This window comes from Miscanthus floridulus, chromosome 1 (genome assembly GCF_019320115.1).
Source record: "Miscanthus floridulus cultivar M001 chromosome 1, ASM1932011v1, whole genome shotgun sequence".
Classification (NCBI taxonomy): domain Eukaryota; kingdom Viridiplantae; phylum Streptophyta; class Magnoliopsida; order Poales; family Poaceae; genus Miscanthus; species Miscanthus floridulus.
In genome coordinates this window covers 194,882,236-194,895,346 of record NC_089580.1, presented here as the reverse complement: position 1 = coordinate 194,895,346, position 13,111 = coordinate 194,882,236, and positions in this window count along the sequence as shown.

The following is a 13,111-nucleotide window of genomic DNA, read 5'->3' as shown; positions in this document are numbered from 1 at the left end:
CGCTCTACACACTCCCTGATAAAAATGATATTTAATATCTATATGTTTGCTCCTGCCGTGGAACACTGGATTCTTCATCAGGCTATTGCAGAGTTATTGTCAACAAACAATGTCACCACTTTGGACTATTTTGCAGTGATTTCAGCCATCAGACTCCTCAACCACAGAGACTGCATGGCTGCAAATGTGTCTGCCATGAATTCTGCTTCACAGGAAGACAATGCCACGGTCTTCTGCTTCTGTGAACACCAAGTGATCAGGCTTTCACCAAGGTAGAAAGCCATACTAGTTGTACTCCTTCCAACCAGATCACCACCCACATCACTGTCAGTGTACCCCACCAACACTTCTTCTAATCCCCCTTGGGTGTAAACCAACCCAAGATCAACTGTACCCTTCAGATACCTGAGGATCTACTTAACTGCATTCATATGCATTATTGTGGGGTTTTCCATGAACCTACTAGGAATACCAACTGAGTAGGCCAAATCTGGTCTTTTATGCAATAAATACCTCAAACACCCAATCACTCTTCTATATTCAGTAGCATTCACTATCTGACCTCCTTTGTCACTGTGCAAATTGGATCTAGGACCCATTGGGAATTTAGTTGCATTACACTGACCCATGCCAAACTGATCTAACACCTTCTTTGCATATCCAGTTTGCTTCACTGTAGTGAAATCCCTATACTGCCCAACTTCTATGCCCAAGTAGTAGGACAACAGGCCAAGATCAGACATCTCAAATTCCTTTGTCATCTGCTTCTTGAATTCACTAATTTCTGCTGGGTCCTCACCAGTGACAATTAGATCATCTACATATACCCCAAGAATGATAGCATTCTTTCCCTCACCTCTAATGTAGACAGCTTGTTCACTTGCACATCTCCTGAACTTGAGTTTCTTCATACTTCTATCCAATCTGACATTCCATGCTCTAGGGGCCTGCCTAAGACCATACAAGGCCTTACTTAGCTTCAGAACATGATGTTCTTTCCCCTTCACCACATACCCTTCTGGTTGTGAGACATATACTTCTTCCTCAAGTTCTCCATGCAAAATGGCTGATTTAACATCAAGGTGATGCACCTGCCAACCCCTATTGGCAACCATTGCCAGAATCAGTCTAACTGCGTCAAGTCTGGCAACAGGGGCAAAGACTTCATCAAAGTCAATCCCTTTCTTCTAAACATAACCCTTAGCTACCAATCTTGCCTTGTGTTTCACCACTTCACCATCTGAATTCTTCTTCAATTTATATACCCATTTCAATCCAATGGGTTTGTGTCCAACTGGTAGCTAACATAGATTCCAGGTTCTGTTCTTCTCAATAGACTGAATTTCTTTGTTCATAGCTTCAGTCCACTCAGTGTATCCGGCTGCTTCTCTATAGCTTGTTGGTTCCTCCATCTCCACCAACAACGCTTCACCATCAGAGTCATACATCAACTCAATCTCTGAAGTGTGTTGATATATATCAGATAAGCTTCTAAGCCTCTCTACCTGTTTTTAGAGCTTTCCCCAGTAGATGCACTAACTCCTCCCTCTGGACTGTCTAGATCAAACTATGGTTGCATGACAGGTGTTGATACACTCCCTTGAGTTATTCCTGTTGTCGGATTTTCGACAGACTGTGTCACTGGACTATGCTCACCTGCAGCAATTCCAGACTGAGCTCCTAGAGATTGTAGCAAATCCGACACACCACCATTGCTACTTGCAGTTGACTGTGACTGAATTCAAGCATCTCCTGCTGTTACCACTGGCACTGAATTAGTCCCCACTGCAATTCCCCCTCCAACTTGCTCAACTCCTGACACATTCTCATTCAACACCTGAAACTCCAACAACTCATCTCCATCATACTGTGCAGACCACTTTCACTTGACATTTTCCACCACATCTCTACTCACAACAATCTTGTTGTGTTGGGGGTCATAGAGTCTGTGGGCTTTGCTTCCTTCCTCTACACCGAGGTACACCATTTGGTGGCTTCTATCATCTAGCTTCTTCAGATGAGGCACTGCTGCCCTTACATTTGCAGTGCACCCAAACACCTTTAGGTGCCTGAGATGTGGCTTCCTCCCATTCCAAGCTTCATAAGGAGTGCGATCACTCATCGCCTTGCTCGGCAACCGATTAAACAGATAAACCGAATGCCTGATAGCCTCTCCCCACAGCCTTGCAAGAACTCCCATACTCTTCATCAAAGACCTGCCCATCTCCATCATTGTCCTATTCCTCCTCTCTACAACCCCATTCTGCTGTGGAGAGTATGGAGCAGTGAACTGTCTCTTGATCCTAGCATTTTCACACACATCTCTGAATGCCATTGACAGGAACTCACCCCCTCTGTCAGACCTGATAGTCTTGATCTAAAGCCCAACCTGATTTTTAGCTTCGGCTTTGAACTTTACAAAAGTATCACACGCCTGATCTTTTGTCTTCAGTACATACATAGCCATCCATCGTGTACAATCATTAACGATCAACATGAAGTACCAATTACCTGCTGTAGTTGATGGAGTGATAGGCCCGCACAGATCAACATGCAGCAACTCCAATGGCTTCTCCGCTTGCCACTGCGCCGACCGCGGAAACGATGCACACGTCTGCTTCCCCGCCAGACACGCGTTACACACCTCCTCCGGATGTGTGATTGCCGGCACACTACCGACCATGGACTTGCTGACGATTTGCTTGAGCGACTAAAAATTGACATGGCCTAGCCACCCATGCCACAGCCACGCCTCGTCGCTGATGCTTGTCAGAAAACACACTGGCTCTATTGGATTCAGATCAATCCGATACAGTCTATTTAGAGACCTCTTCACCTTCATGATCAGCTTTGCTGTTGTCTTGTCGTACACCTCTAGAACGTCATCATCCATTATGATCCGATGATCGCTCTCCATCCGTTGACCCAGGCTCACAAGGTTGCTCCGGAGTCGTGGAATGTAATAGACACCCGGGAGCACCCAATGATCGCCTGTCTTGCATTTGAACAAGATCGACCCCCTTCCCCTTGATCTTCACTGATGAACCGTCTCCAAATCTCACTTTCCCCGTGATCCCTTCATCCAACTCAGTGAACTTCTGCAAATCACCAGTCATGTGATCGCTGGCTCCATTATCAAGGTACCGGTTGTTGCTGGTCAGCTCGCCACCCCTGGTCAAATGGAGTTCAGGGAACACCTTGGCTTATGTCAGGCTGACTGCATGCCGCTCACCGCCTGACCTCACCTCCTCTGAGATGGCGAGCATGAGCGCTTGCGGCTACTCTATGTAACACCTCTGGTGTTACGATCTTACTTAGTACTTAGATTAAGGCCTAAAAGAAATTAACAAAACAAATTTTTGGGTGTTAAAAATTCTAAAACTCCCAAGAAAGGATAATTGAATTGTAGGTCTCATTTTTATGAGAAGAGAAGTGAACGGAATATTGCGAGTTAGTTCAATTAATGTGTAAACGTGCTTATGAAATTCTAATAAGAAAAAAATAGAATAAGTTGTTTTAGATGTTCGGGATGAAAAATGATTTTTGTAAATGAAAATGTGACATAGCTTATAATTAGAAAGTGGCATTTTTGAAGAATTATAATGTGCAAAATACTTAAATAGTGCTTTAATATTTTGTTCCCACGAGTTAGTACGAAGTATGGACTAGGTCATGACTTGTTGTCTAGTTGAAATTGACGAAGTTCTGAACTTTTAAAAATTCAATCAAAGGTGTTAATGGTTGTTTAGTTCAAGCGGGACTCCCATCCTTTCTAAGTCTGTAACGATAATCGACAATGCCATTTCGATATTTAAATTCCAACAAAAATGATTAAGCAATTTTTATATGATGGAGCACTTTTGGTTGCCCCAAGGTGAGCACTTGAGCATAGTGTAGGTTATAATCGCGTTAAATTGTTCGAACTTAGCTAAGAACGCGCTGCGAATTACAATCCGGTGCTCATTCATGAACCAGCGTTCAGCGCGACGAACCCAGATTGGCATGCTTCTATCCCCCTTCTGGTTGTCCTCTTCATGTGCCGATCATTTCTTTGGAATGTTGATACTACGGGCTTAGGGATAGGGGAGTTGATTAAGCCTCTAACATGATCGTTGATAGTTTTTCGTTCGCTTTAAAACTCGTGCGTAGCTCCCTGTCAGACCGTTTGGCCGAGAGTGCGTGGTCACCGCGTTGGTGTGCGCGCGTGTGGCCACAGGTTAGCGGGGGCTGACTTCGGTCTGGCCACGGTGTGGCCGTGCCTTGGCTAGCCCTGTCTACGACGCTGCTGCTGGCCGATGACCTTGGCACTCCCCTCGGCCGCCGCTGCCACCGAGTCTAGCGTGGCCATAGCCGCTCTTCGCCGGGTGTGAGTTGCTGTCGACTGTAATGCCGTCCGTGCGTGCATGCAGGGAGGTGTTCTTGTCTGTTGCCGTTCGGTCACTGCAGCGCTCGCTCTCAACCGCTCATCTCACCTACCTCGTCCCTATCCGACGCGCGCGTTAATGAGGAGAGGACCGAGCCGCTGCTGCCCACTTCCCTCTTTACCTCCCCCTCGCGTTCTCCCTCTCACTTTGCAGCTCGTCATGAGCACGCCCGCCATGACTGAGCAGAGCAAGTTGGCCACCACCAAGCTCCTTGCCGCTGCTCGTTCTCCCTATTCCTACCTTCACCGCCACCAACTCCGCCTCCGGTCACGCTCTGCCGCTTGCACGCTCGCTGAGCCCGCTGGGGCCAGAGCCGCCTTACCGTGACCACGCGTGGCCGGGCCACCACCGACTACGCTTGACTGAGCCACCACCGCCACCGCCTTCCCCTGCTCGTGCCGCCCCTCCTGCGCCCCTCCGACCGGTCCTTGCCGAGTCGCGCCGCTGTCCCCACCATAGCCGCGCTGATGCTGGCCGCCTTGCCAGGACTGCATGTGGTCAAGCCCCCACCGGCCGCGTCAGGCTGAGTTGCCGCTGCCCGCGCCTGCTACCAGGGCTGCTGCTGCCCCCGCGCACCGCCCTCGCCGTCGCTAGTGGCCTACCGTGCCAAATCGGCCACGCCCCGATGCTCCCCTGCCCTCGGCTCTGCTTCAAGGTGAAGAGAAGGACCTCGGGGTGAGAATAGAAACTTTTCTAGGCTTCCCAATGCAAAAGCGTGACTCACATAAATAGTGTTATTGTACTATGGGTTAGTTTCGAGAAAGTTCAAGGGTGGTTTCACAAAAGTGCGTGGGGAGCGAGGGTCTGATAGGCCACTTGGGCCATTGGCCGGCGCCCCAGTCGCTTGGGCCTTAATGGGCCGCTGCCGCGGGCGCCCCTAATGGGCCGCTGCCGCGGGCGCGCCCGATGGGCCGCCGGTCTCCACTGGGCCGTCGCGCCAGGCCACCAAGGCCGCGGGCCTTCTTTTGTTTTCCACAGGAAAACTGTTTTCTTTTATGTTTCTATTGGAAAACTTCTAAATCTGCCAAAAAGTGTAGTAAAATCCCAAAAATGCCTAACCAATTTTGTTAGATCCTAAAATCATGATCTATTTGCTAGTATATTTTGTTCACATAGTTTTATAATATTCTTAGAAGCTATATAATTAATTTGAGATACTTAATATTGTCAAAATATAAATTTATAGGAATTGTTGTGATAAATTAGTGATAGTGTTGGCTCTGAAATTTTTACAGTAGATTTCTAACAATATTAGGTGCTCACTGTAATTTTTGCAGCTCCATAGGAATTAGTTTGTTAAGGTAACTAAATGAGCCCTAGTACGAAAATATATATTTAATCAATCAAATGTCAAAAATAATTAGGGGTTTGTAGAACGAAAACATTTTTAAAAAATGAGCCTTACTTGACGACGTTGATACGTAGACTAGCACGTTAGAGCTATCTCATTAGCTTGTGAGGCGTAATCGAATTTCTTAGAGTTTCGGCCGTCGTTGATTATTTACATCTATGCGTTGCATCCACGTATATCATAATAGGAACAACGATGGATCATGGAGATGACCGAAGTAATGGAAGCAGATGGTGACTTGATGATCATGTCACCGAGATGAAAGCTAACTTGGTTATATCTTACTAGGCAGGCCCCGGTGCATAACCCCTATTATTCTGCACTTTATTTTATACTTATGCATTAAGTTTAAGGAGTTGAATGAAACCCGCTTGCATATATATATCCTTATCCTATGAGTCTTACTAGTATAACAGAATCGTGTAGATTGCTATACTACAGGACTCCGGTAGAAGTCGAGTGATTGCCTGTCACTCGCGAGAGATAGGAAAGATATTATTGTTGTTATTATATTACTATCGCATGGAATATATGTGGATAATAATTGGGGACCGGGCGGAATGGTACTTTGGATCTGGACTTGGTTTGGCTTTCGAGCGAGGCTCGGATTGCATTTGTTCCGCCTGTGTCGGTTAAGGACCGACCGTTGCATTGGGTTCTAGGTAGGTCACAGACTTATTATCTTGAGCATATACTTGTTTATGGGAACAGGAAAGACTCGTTGCACTCTTGTCGTGGGTTCTGACTCTTTTTGGACCGACTGATTGGAGACGGGGATGGTAGAGGTCTAAGCACCATACTGAGTCCGGGACTCAGGTGTGGGGGCTTGGAGTCCAAGTTTGGACGGGGACCTAGAACCCTTGACAGGAGAGTGGTGGGTTGGTCCTGCTTGGGCCTAGGGTACAAGCAGGGCATGTGTTTCAAGGTACCAGCTGGGCATATTGATTCATGAATCGTCAGGTAATCTGGTATGACTTGTCTATAGTCTACCACTGTAGTAAGAACTAGAATATGAAAGATAGAAAACTGGTTCTGATTGCTTACCACCTGCTTAAAAGTAGCACATGTGCTTACATAGAATGGTTAGTTAATGAACTAATGGTGACTGCTAATGAAATTGAATATAAGGACACACGATTAGTAATACTTCTGCAGATGCAATAACCCATAAGCCAGATAGCCTTGCATACCCTTGGAGTCTTTTCTTTCCTCCTGATGGGTAAGTCTTGCTGAGTACAATTGAGTACTCAGGGTTTTATTTTCCCCTGTTGCAGGTGAAGACGGATGCTAGAGCAGACTCTTGTGTGTGGATTCCTCATGGTGGGCTCAGAGAGGATTCCTTTATGCTACAATCATAGTTTTTATTGATAACTCTCACTAAATGTTTTTATAAATAGAAGTTCTATAATCTGTTGTCATAACTTATATATCAATGCTTCATCATGTCATGAATAGATATTTATATCTGCTGTAACTCTAATCACATGTTTATATTCTGCTGTTAAATTAAAGTGTTCATAACTCTGATGTTGTATTAAAAGTGTAGTAAGAAATGACTTAAGAATGTTGTAAGCTTAATTCTCTCATTTGTGATCTTGATGGAAAATATGGATTTTTGGGTTCTCTCTTATGGTGTGCTCGATGGAACTACGTAATTTAGTGCCCTCCCTTGGGTACTTAGTGTCTAATGGAAGACGAGTACTCCTGGGAGGCATTAGATTAGGTGGTTCTATCACACTCCACGTCCTCCGCCCTCGCATGGTGTGCCTCATCTCCCTTCTGCTCTCCCGGACACTCATTGGCGTAGTGTCCGTACTTGGGGCATTTAAAGCACTGAATGTGGCTCTTGTCCTTGCCATAGCCAGTGCCCTCCTTGCCCGATGCATCCCCACACCCTCCACATCCACGACCTCTGCCACCGTGGCCTCTCCCTCTGCCACAACCACCACTATCCTGTGTCTTCCCTCTCCCTGAGGAATCTCCGCCAGACTTCTTCTGCTGTGCCTCCCACTCTGCTTGGGTAAGCAGCAGCTGGCCGCCCGTCGCTCTCGACGTTCATAGCTCCCCGCTGATGAGGACATGACACCCATGCATATGACTATGTTTGGCACATGGTATGGAGGGGTAGGAGGCCAGCAAGGGTGTCCAAGTCAAGAAGGAGGCCCAAGGCTAATTCGGTTCGAGTCCCTGAGGTGGAGGCCCAAAGCAACTCAAGTTCGAATCTGCCTCAGCTTTCAGGACCAGTCTGCCTTAAACTGATCACCTAGGACGCATCCAGACTCTATTTTTGACGATCCATATATGGTTGGAAAGCTTTTTTGATAAGGAAGCCAATCCAAGTGGTCTCACGTCAAAAGGACTTCATAATCAACGGGAATCGTCGAAACAAGTCAGCGTCCAGAATCTACTAGGGTGCTGTGACACCGTCTTTTGGTCTGTTGGACCGTGTATTGTGTTTGGGCCCATTAGGGGCGCGTCCAGGGTAGGCAACGACCCTAAGACCTTTATAATCATACGTCGCCGCCGTCATTAGATTTTGGGTTTTGCTTAGATTAATCTGTCAAGAACAGTTTCACCGTTGCTGGCCTCCTACCCCTCCATACCATGTGCCAAACATGGTCATATGCATGGGTGTCATGTTCTCATCACCCACCGTGTCCGCTCCTCATAGGCCTTTAACCGGCCCACGGCATCATCGAATGCCACTGACTTTAGATCATAGAACTGCTCGATCCCAGCCACAACATTTAGGAATCGGTTGGGCACGGTGTCGAACAACTTCTTCACCAACGTCGAATCCTCCAATGTCCCGCCGAGGTTGTTGTTCCTCACCAACATCGTTGTCAGCTTCCTAGCAAACTGATCGATCGTCTCCTCCTCCTTCAACTTCAACGCATCGAACTCCGCCTTTAGTGTTTGCAATCGTGCATCTCTCACACGATCTGTGCCTTTAGGGAATCCCATACCTCCTTCCCTGACTTCTTCACGACTTGCATCAATAAGTCATCCGACAAGCACTAGAATAGGTATGCCCGCACCTTCTTGTCCTTGCTGGCTGCCGCCTCCATTTGCTTGTCCATCGATGTCCCCTCCAATGGCTCCACCACCTCCTACCACCCTTGCTCCTCTATGATCGCCTACACCTGAATACTCCAGCTGGTGAAATTCATCGCCGTCAGCATCGGGAAGACCTGATGATGTCCCCCGCTGCTGCCTCCCCGACCTCCTTCACCACCACCCGTCGTCGACATGGATGAATACTAAGTGGGATTGGCTGTGTTAATTGTGGCTCCGATACCAAATGTTGGCAAAATAGGATCACAATCACAACCATATGAGTGGCTAACTATAAGGAAAATGGACCCTAGGCCCATTTACTTTGAATTTTGGTGTTTGATGACCAACACGACCAAATTGGACTAAAGAATTTGCAAGTGTTTGTTTTATAGTTCAATAGGGGTGCAAGAAGTGACTTGGACAAAGGCAACGTGATGATCCGATGATTAACACCATAAGCAAGACCTTAGAAGCATAAGAGAAGATCCAAAATATCAAGCAAAGTTCAAGCACGAAGATAGGAACCAAGCCGACCGCAAGATCACAAAGAAACGAGCTCATAGAGGTGACCAGACGCTGGTAGCATAGTGACCGGATGCTTCGATCAAGAGGCTCAGCAGCAGCAGCGACCGGACGCTGAGCGGCAAATCGACCAGACGCAGGACTGCAGCGTCCGATCAAGTACAGAAAGGTTCTAGAGCGACGAAATTGCGACCGGACGTATCCGGTGGCATGTGACCGGACGCTGGTAGCATCCAATCAGTTGATCGTGGCTCTAATGGTCGAGACGACCAGACACGTCCGGTTAGGACGTGATCAGCGTCCGGTCAGTAGCAGAAAAGCGGGATTTCATCTTCAACGACTATTTTCTCAGTGGGGCTTAGAAATAGAACCCCCAACCCGCCATTTGAAGTGTGTGGAGCTAAGGAAACATATCAAGGGTGTTGATACACCATTTTAGTGATCTCCACTTGCATAGTGCTTAGTGATTCATTAGGTGATTAGCGTAGGTGCTTTGCGAAGTGTTTAGGTTGATTAGACCACCGCTTATGCGCTTGCTCTAGGTTTAGGCCTAGTGTTTAGTGAGGTTTGCATACCTCTTACCACTCGGTACTTGCGCGCACCATTGTTGCACATCAGAGGGGCTTGTAGTCTTGCAAGATCACACCAACCGCATTTATAGTGTGGCCGCCATCGTATACCGGAGGGAATAAGGCCCGCGGCGTTTCGGCTAGAAGCTTGATAGTGAAGACGGCGGGGAGCATCCAGAAGGGGCTTGCCGGAAGGCACGTCAGAGACCCACTTGTGTGTGGGGAAGGCCCGAGGCTATCCACGGAGTTATCCGACCAAGAGCTTGGCCCTTGCGAGGGATTCCTTGTGAGGGGCTCCAACGAGGACTAGAGAGAAGCTTGCGTGCTTCTCGATACCTCGGTAAAAATACCAGAGTCATCGATGAGAGTTTACATATCTCTACCTTGCTCTTTAGCTTCTTCATTTACATTGATTGTATTACTCCTTTTGCGGTAGAGATAGCAACACACTAGCAAAACCATAGTTGCACTTTTAGATAGTTTATCTATTGCATAGGTTTTGCTAGAGTTAGAAAAAGAGGCCATAGTTTAGAGTTAGAATTTTAATTTGCCTAATTCACCCCCCTCTTAGGCGTCATGGTCCCCAACAAGTGGTATCGGAGCCGGTTGGCTTAATTTGGACCTTTGGCTTAACCGACGTTGAGGCGATGCTATTTAGAGTGATTGGGATGGATACCTCTAGGCCTCCGCACTTTGACGGCACTAACTTCCCTTACTATAAAGCTAGAATGGCTTGTCACCTTGAGGCGGTTAATTTGGGTGTTTGGAGACTCATTCGTGACGAGATAAAACCCATTAAGAATCCTAATAAACCCATAAAGTGTGAAGAAAAGGAAATGCATTTCAATGCTAGAGCTAAGAATTACTTGTTTGAATCAGTTAGCATGGATGTGTTTAACCAAGTGTTCACTTTAAATACGACGTATGAAATTTGGTTAAAACTTCAAGAGCTCCATGATGGCACATCTAATGTTCGTGAGCAAAAACATTGTCTAGCTAAACAACATTTTGATTCCTTTATAATGAATGATGATGAGCATGCTCGTGATATGTATTCTCGTTTGAATCTAATTGTCAATGAGCTCCATTCAATAGGATTAACAAAGCAAGATGATGTGGACATCATGAGGAAGATCATCTCTGTGCTACCACAAAAGAAATATGCAAGCATCATCACCATCCTTCACAACATGGAGGACTTGAGCACCATGACTCCGGGCATAGTCATTGGCAAGATAGTGGCATTTGAAATATCACATAAGATGGGTCAAGAAGAAGCCTCTTCATCAAGCAAAGACAAAGCTCTTGCATGTAGAGAGAAAAGGAAGATGAAGGGTAAGCAAGTTGAGACAAGCTCAAGCTTAAGCTCCTCAAGTGAAGATAAAGAAGAAGATGAGGACGATGATGATGATGAAGAAGATTCAGGTAATGATGATCAATCTTCCTCCTCCACCTCCGACCTTGATGAAGAATCAATCAAACTAATCAACAAGGTAGAGAAGATGATCCAAATGCTTAATGTCAAGGGTGTGTCTATCCAAATTTAAGATCTCATTTTCACCAATCAAAGAAATGAGCAAAGAAAGAGAGGATGCTATGGATGCGGCGAGTTGGGGCACTTTGTGGAAGTTTGTCCAAACAATCCCACACCTAAGACAAAGAAGAAGGCATGCAAGAACCAAACCCTTACATCAATAAGGTCATGGGATGATTCTTCAAGTGAAGAAGAACACCATCACAAGAGGCGAGGGCGCAAGCACTCATCATCAAGCTCTTCTCATATGTGCCTTATGACATGAGATAACGGAAGGTCATCCTCTAGTGATAGTGATACTGATGATAAAATGCCTTCTTATGATGAAATTGCGCAACAAAATCTTAATTATGCTAAAGTTTGCACTAGTCAACAAAAGAAGCTCAAAAATTAAAAGAAAAGATAGATAGTTCACAAGAAGCATACAAAACTTTGCTTGAACAATATGAGAACTTTGCTAATCTTAATGTTGAACTAGCTACTAAAATTGAGCAACTTTAGGCTAGTGCAACAACAAATGGATGCACAATCAATGATGAGCAACTTGCAAAGAAAAATAAAAAATTGAAAGAAAAGTTAGATAGCTCACAAGATGTTTATAAAAGTTTGCTTGCTAAAATGGAAACCATGTGCAAACATTATGATGAGCTAACTAATAAAGTTGCTAATCTTGAAGCTGTTAGTACAACCCTCACCAAGGCATCTAAAAAGAAAAGTTCTATCTTTAACATATCTAAAAAGGATGCCTCTACTTCTTGTAATGATTTATGTTTAGACTCATATTTGTGTAGCCAAGTTTGTGTTGAGAAAGTTGCTATAGATATATGCACACAAGGGGTTGCAAAGGAGAATGAGCAACTCAAGCAAGAAGTAGCTCGCCCCACCAAAGACTTGACTCAAGTGAAAGGCAAGACAAAGCAAGCTCAACTTCATCAAGATAACACCGTCAAGGGTGTGAAGAAGCTTGATGAAGGACAAACTATGGTTTACTATGTGTGCCATAAGAAAGGTCACAAGTCCTATGAGGCTATGAGTGCAAGGTGAAGAATGGGGGAGGAGCAAAGAAGAAAGAGAAGAAGCAAACAAGCAAGCTCTCCAACACCTACACCAACAAGATGGACAAGAAGACCTCCACACCATACTTATTAAAGAAGAAGAAAAATGACAAGGTGGTGGCCATCAAGGTGAACAAGCAAGCCAACAATGGGGTCAAACACTTTTGGGTGCCAAAGGAAATTATTTCCAACATGAAGAGCACCAAGAAGGTTTGGATCCTAAAAGGGAAGTGAGAAGTCTAATAGACTTCGGGGAATTTGGAGACTTGGCAAAGTATGGATGCATTTCATGGGGTGCATCATGATGGACAAAACCATTGCCAAGTGGGTTAGTGAATACTATGGACCCAAATTCCCCTTCCCATGTCAGGTAACTAGATTAAATTTGCTTCAAGTGGTACTAGATTTAATCTCCTACAAGTGGCATCTTTAAGCATCTAGTTATTGTTCATGCCTAGGTTTGTATTTGTATGCTTATATCTTTTGTCATGCATACACTAGATATATCTTATGGTAGGCTTGCTCGATTTCATTCTTAACCCTTGGATCAAACCTACATGGTTTAAAATTGTTTAGGAGCACGTCACATAGCTTGTCTT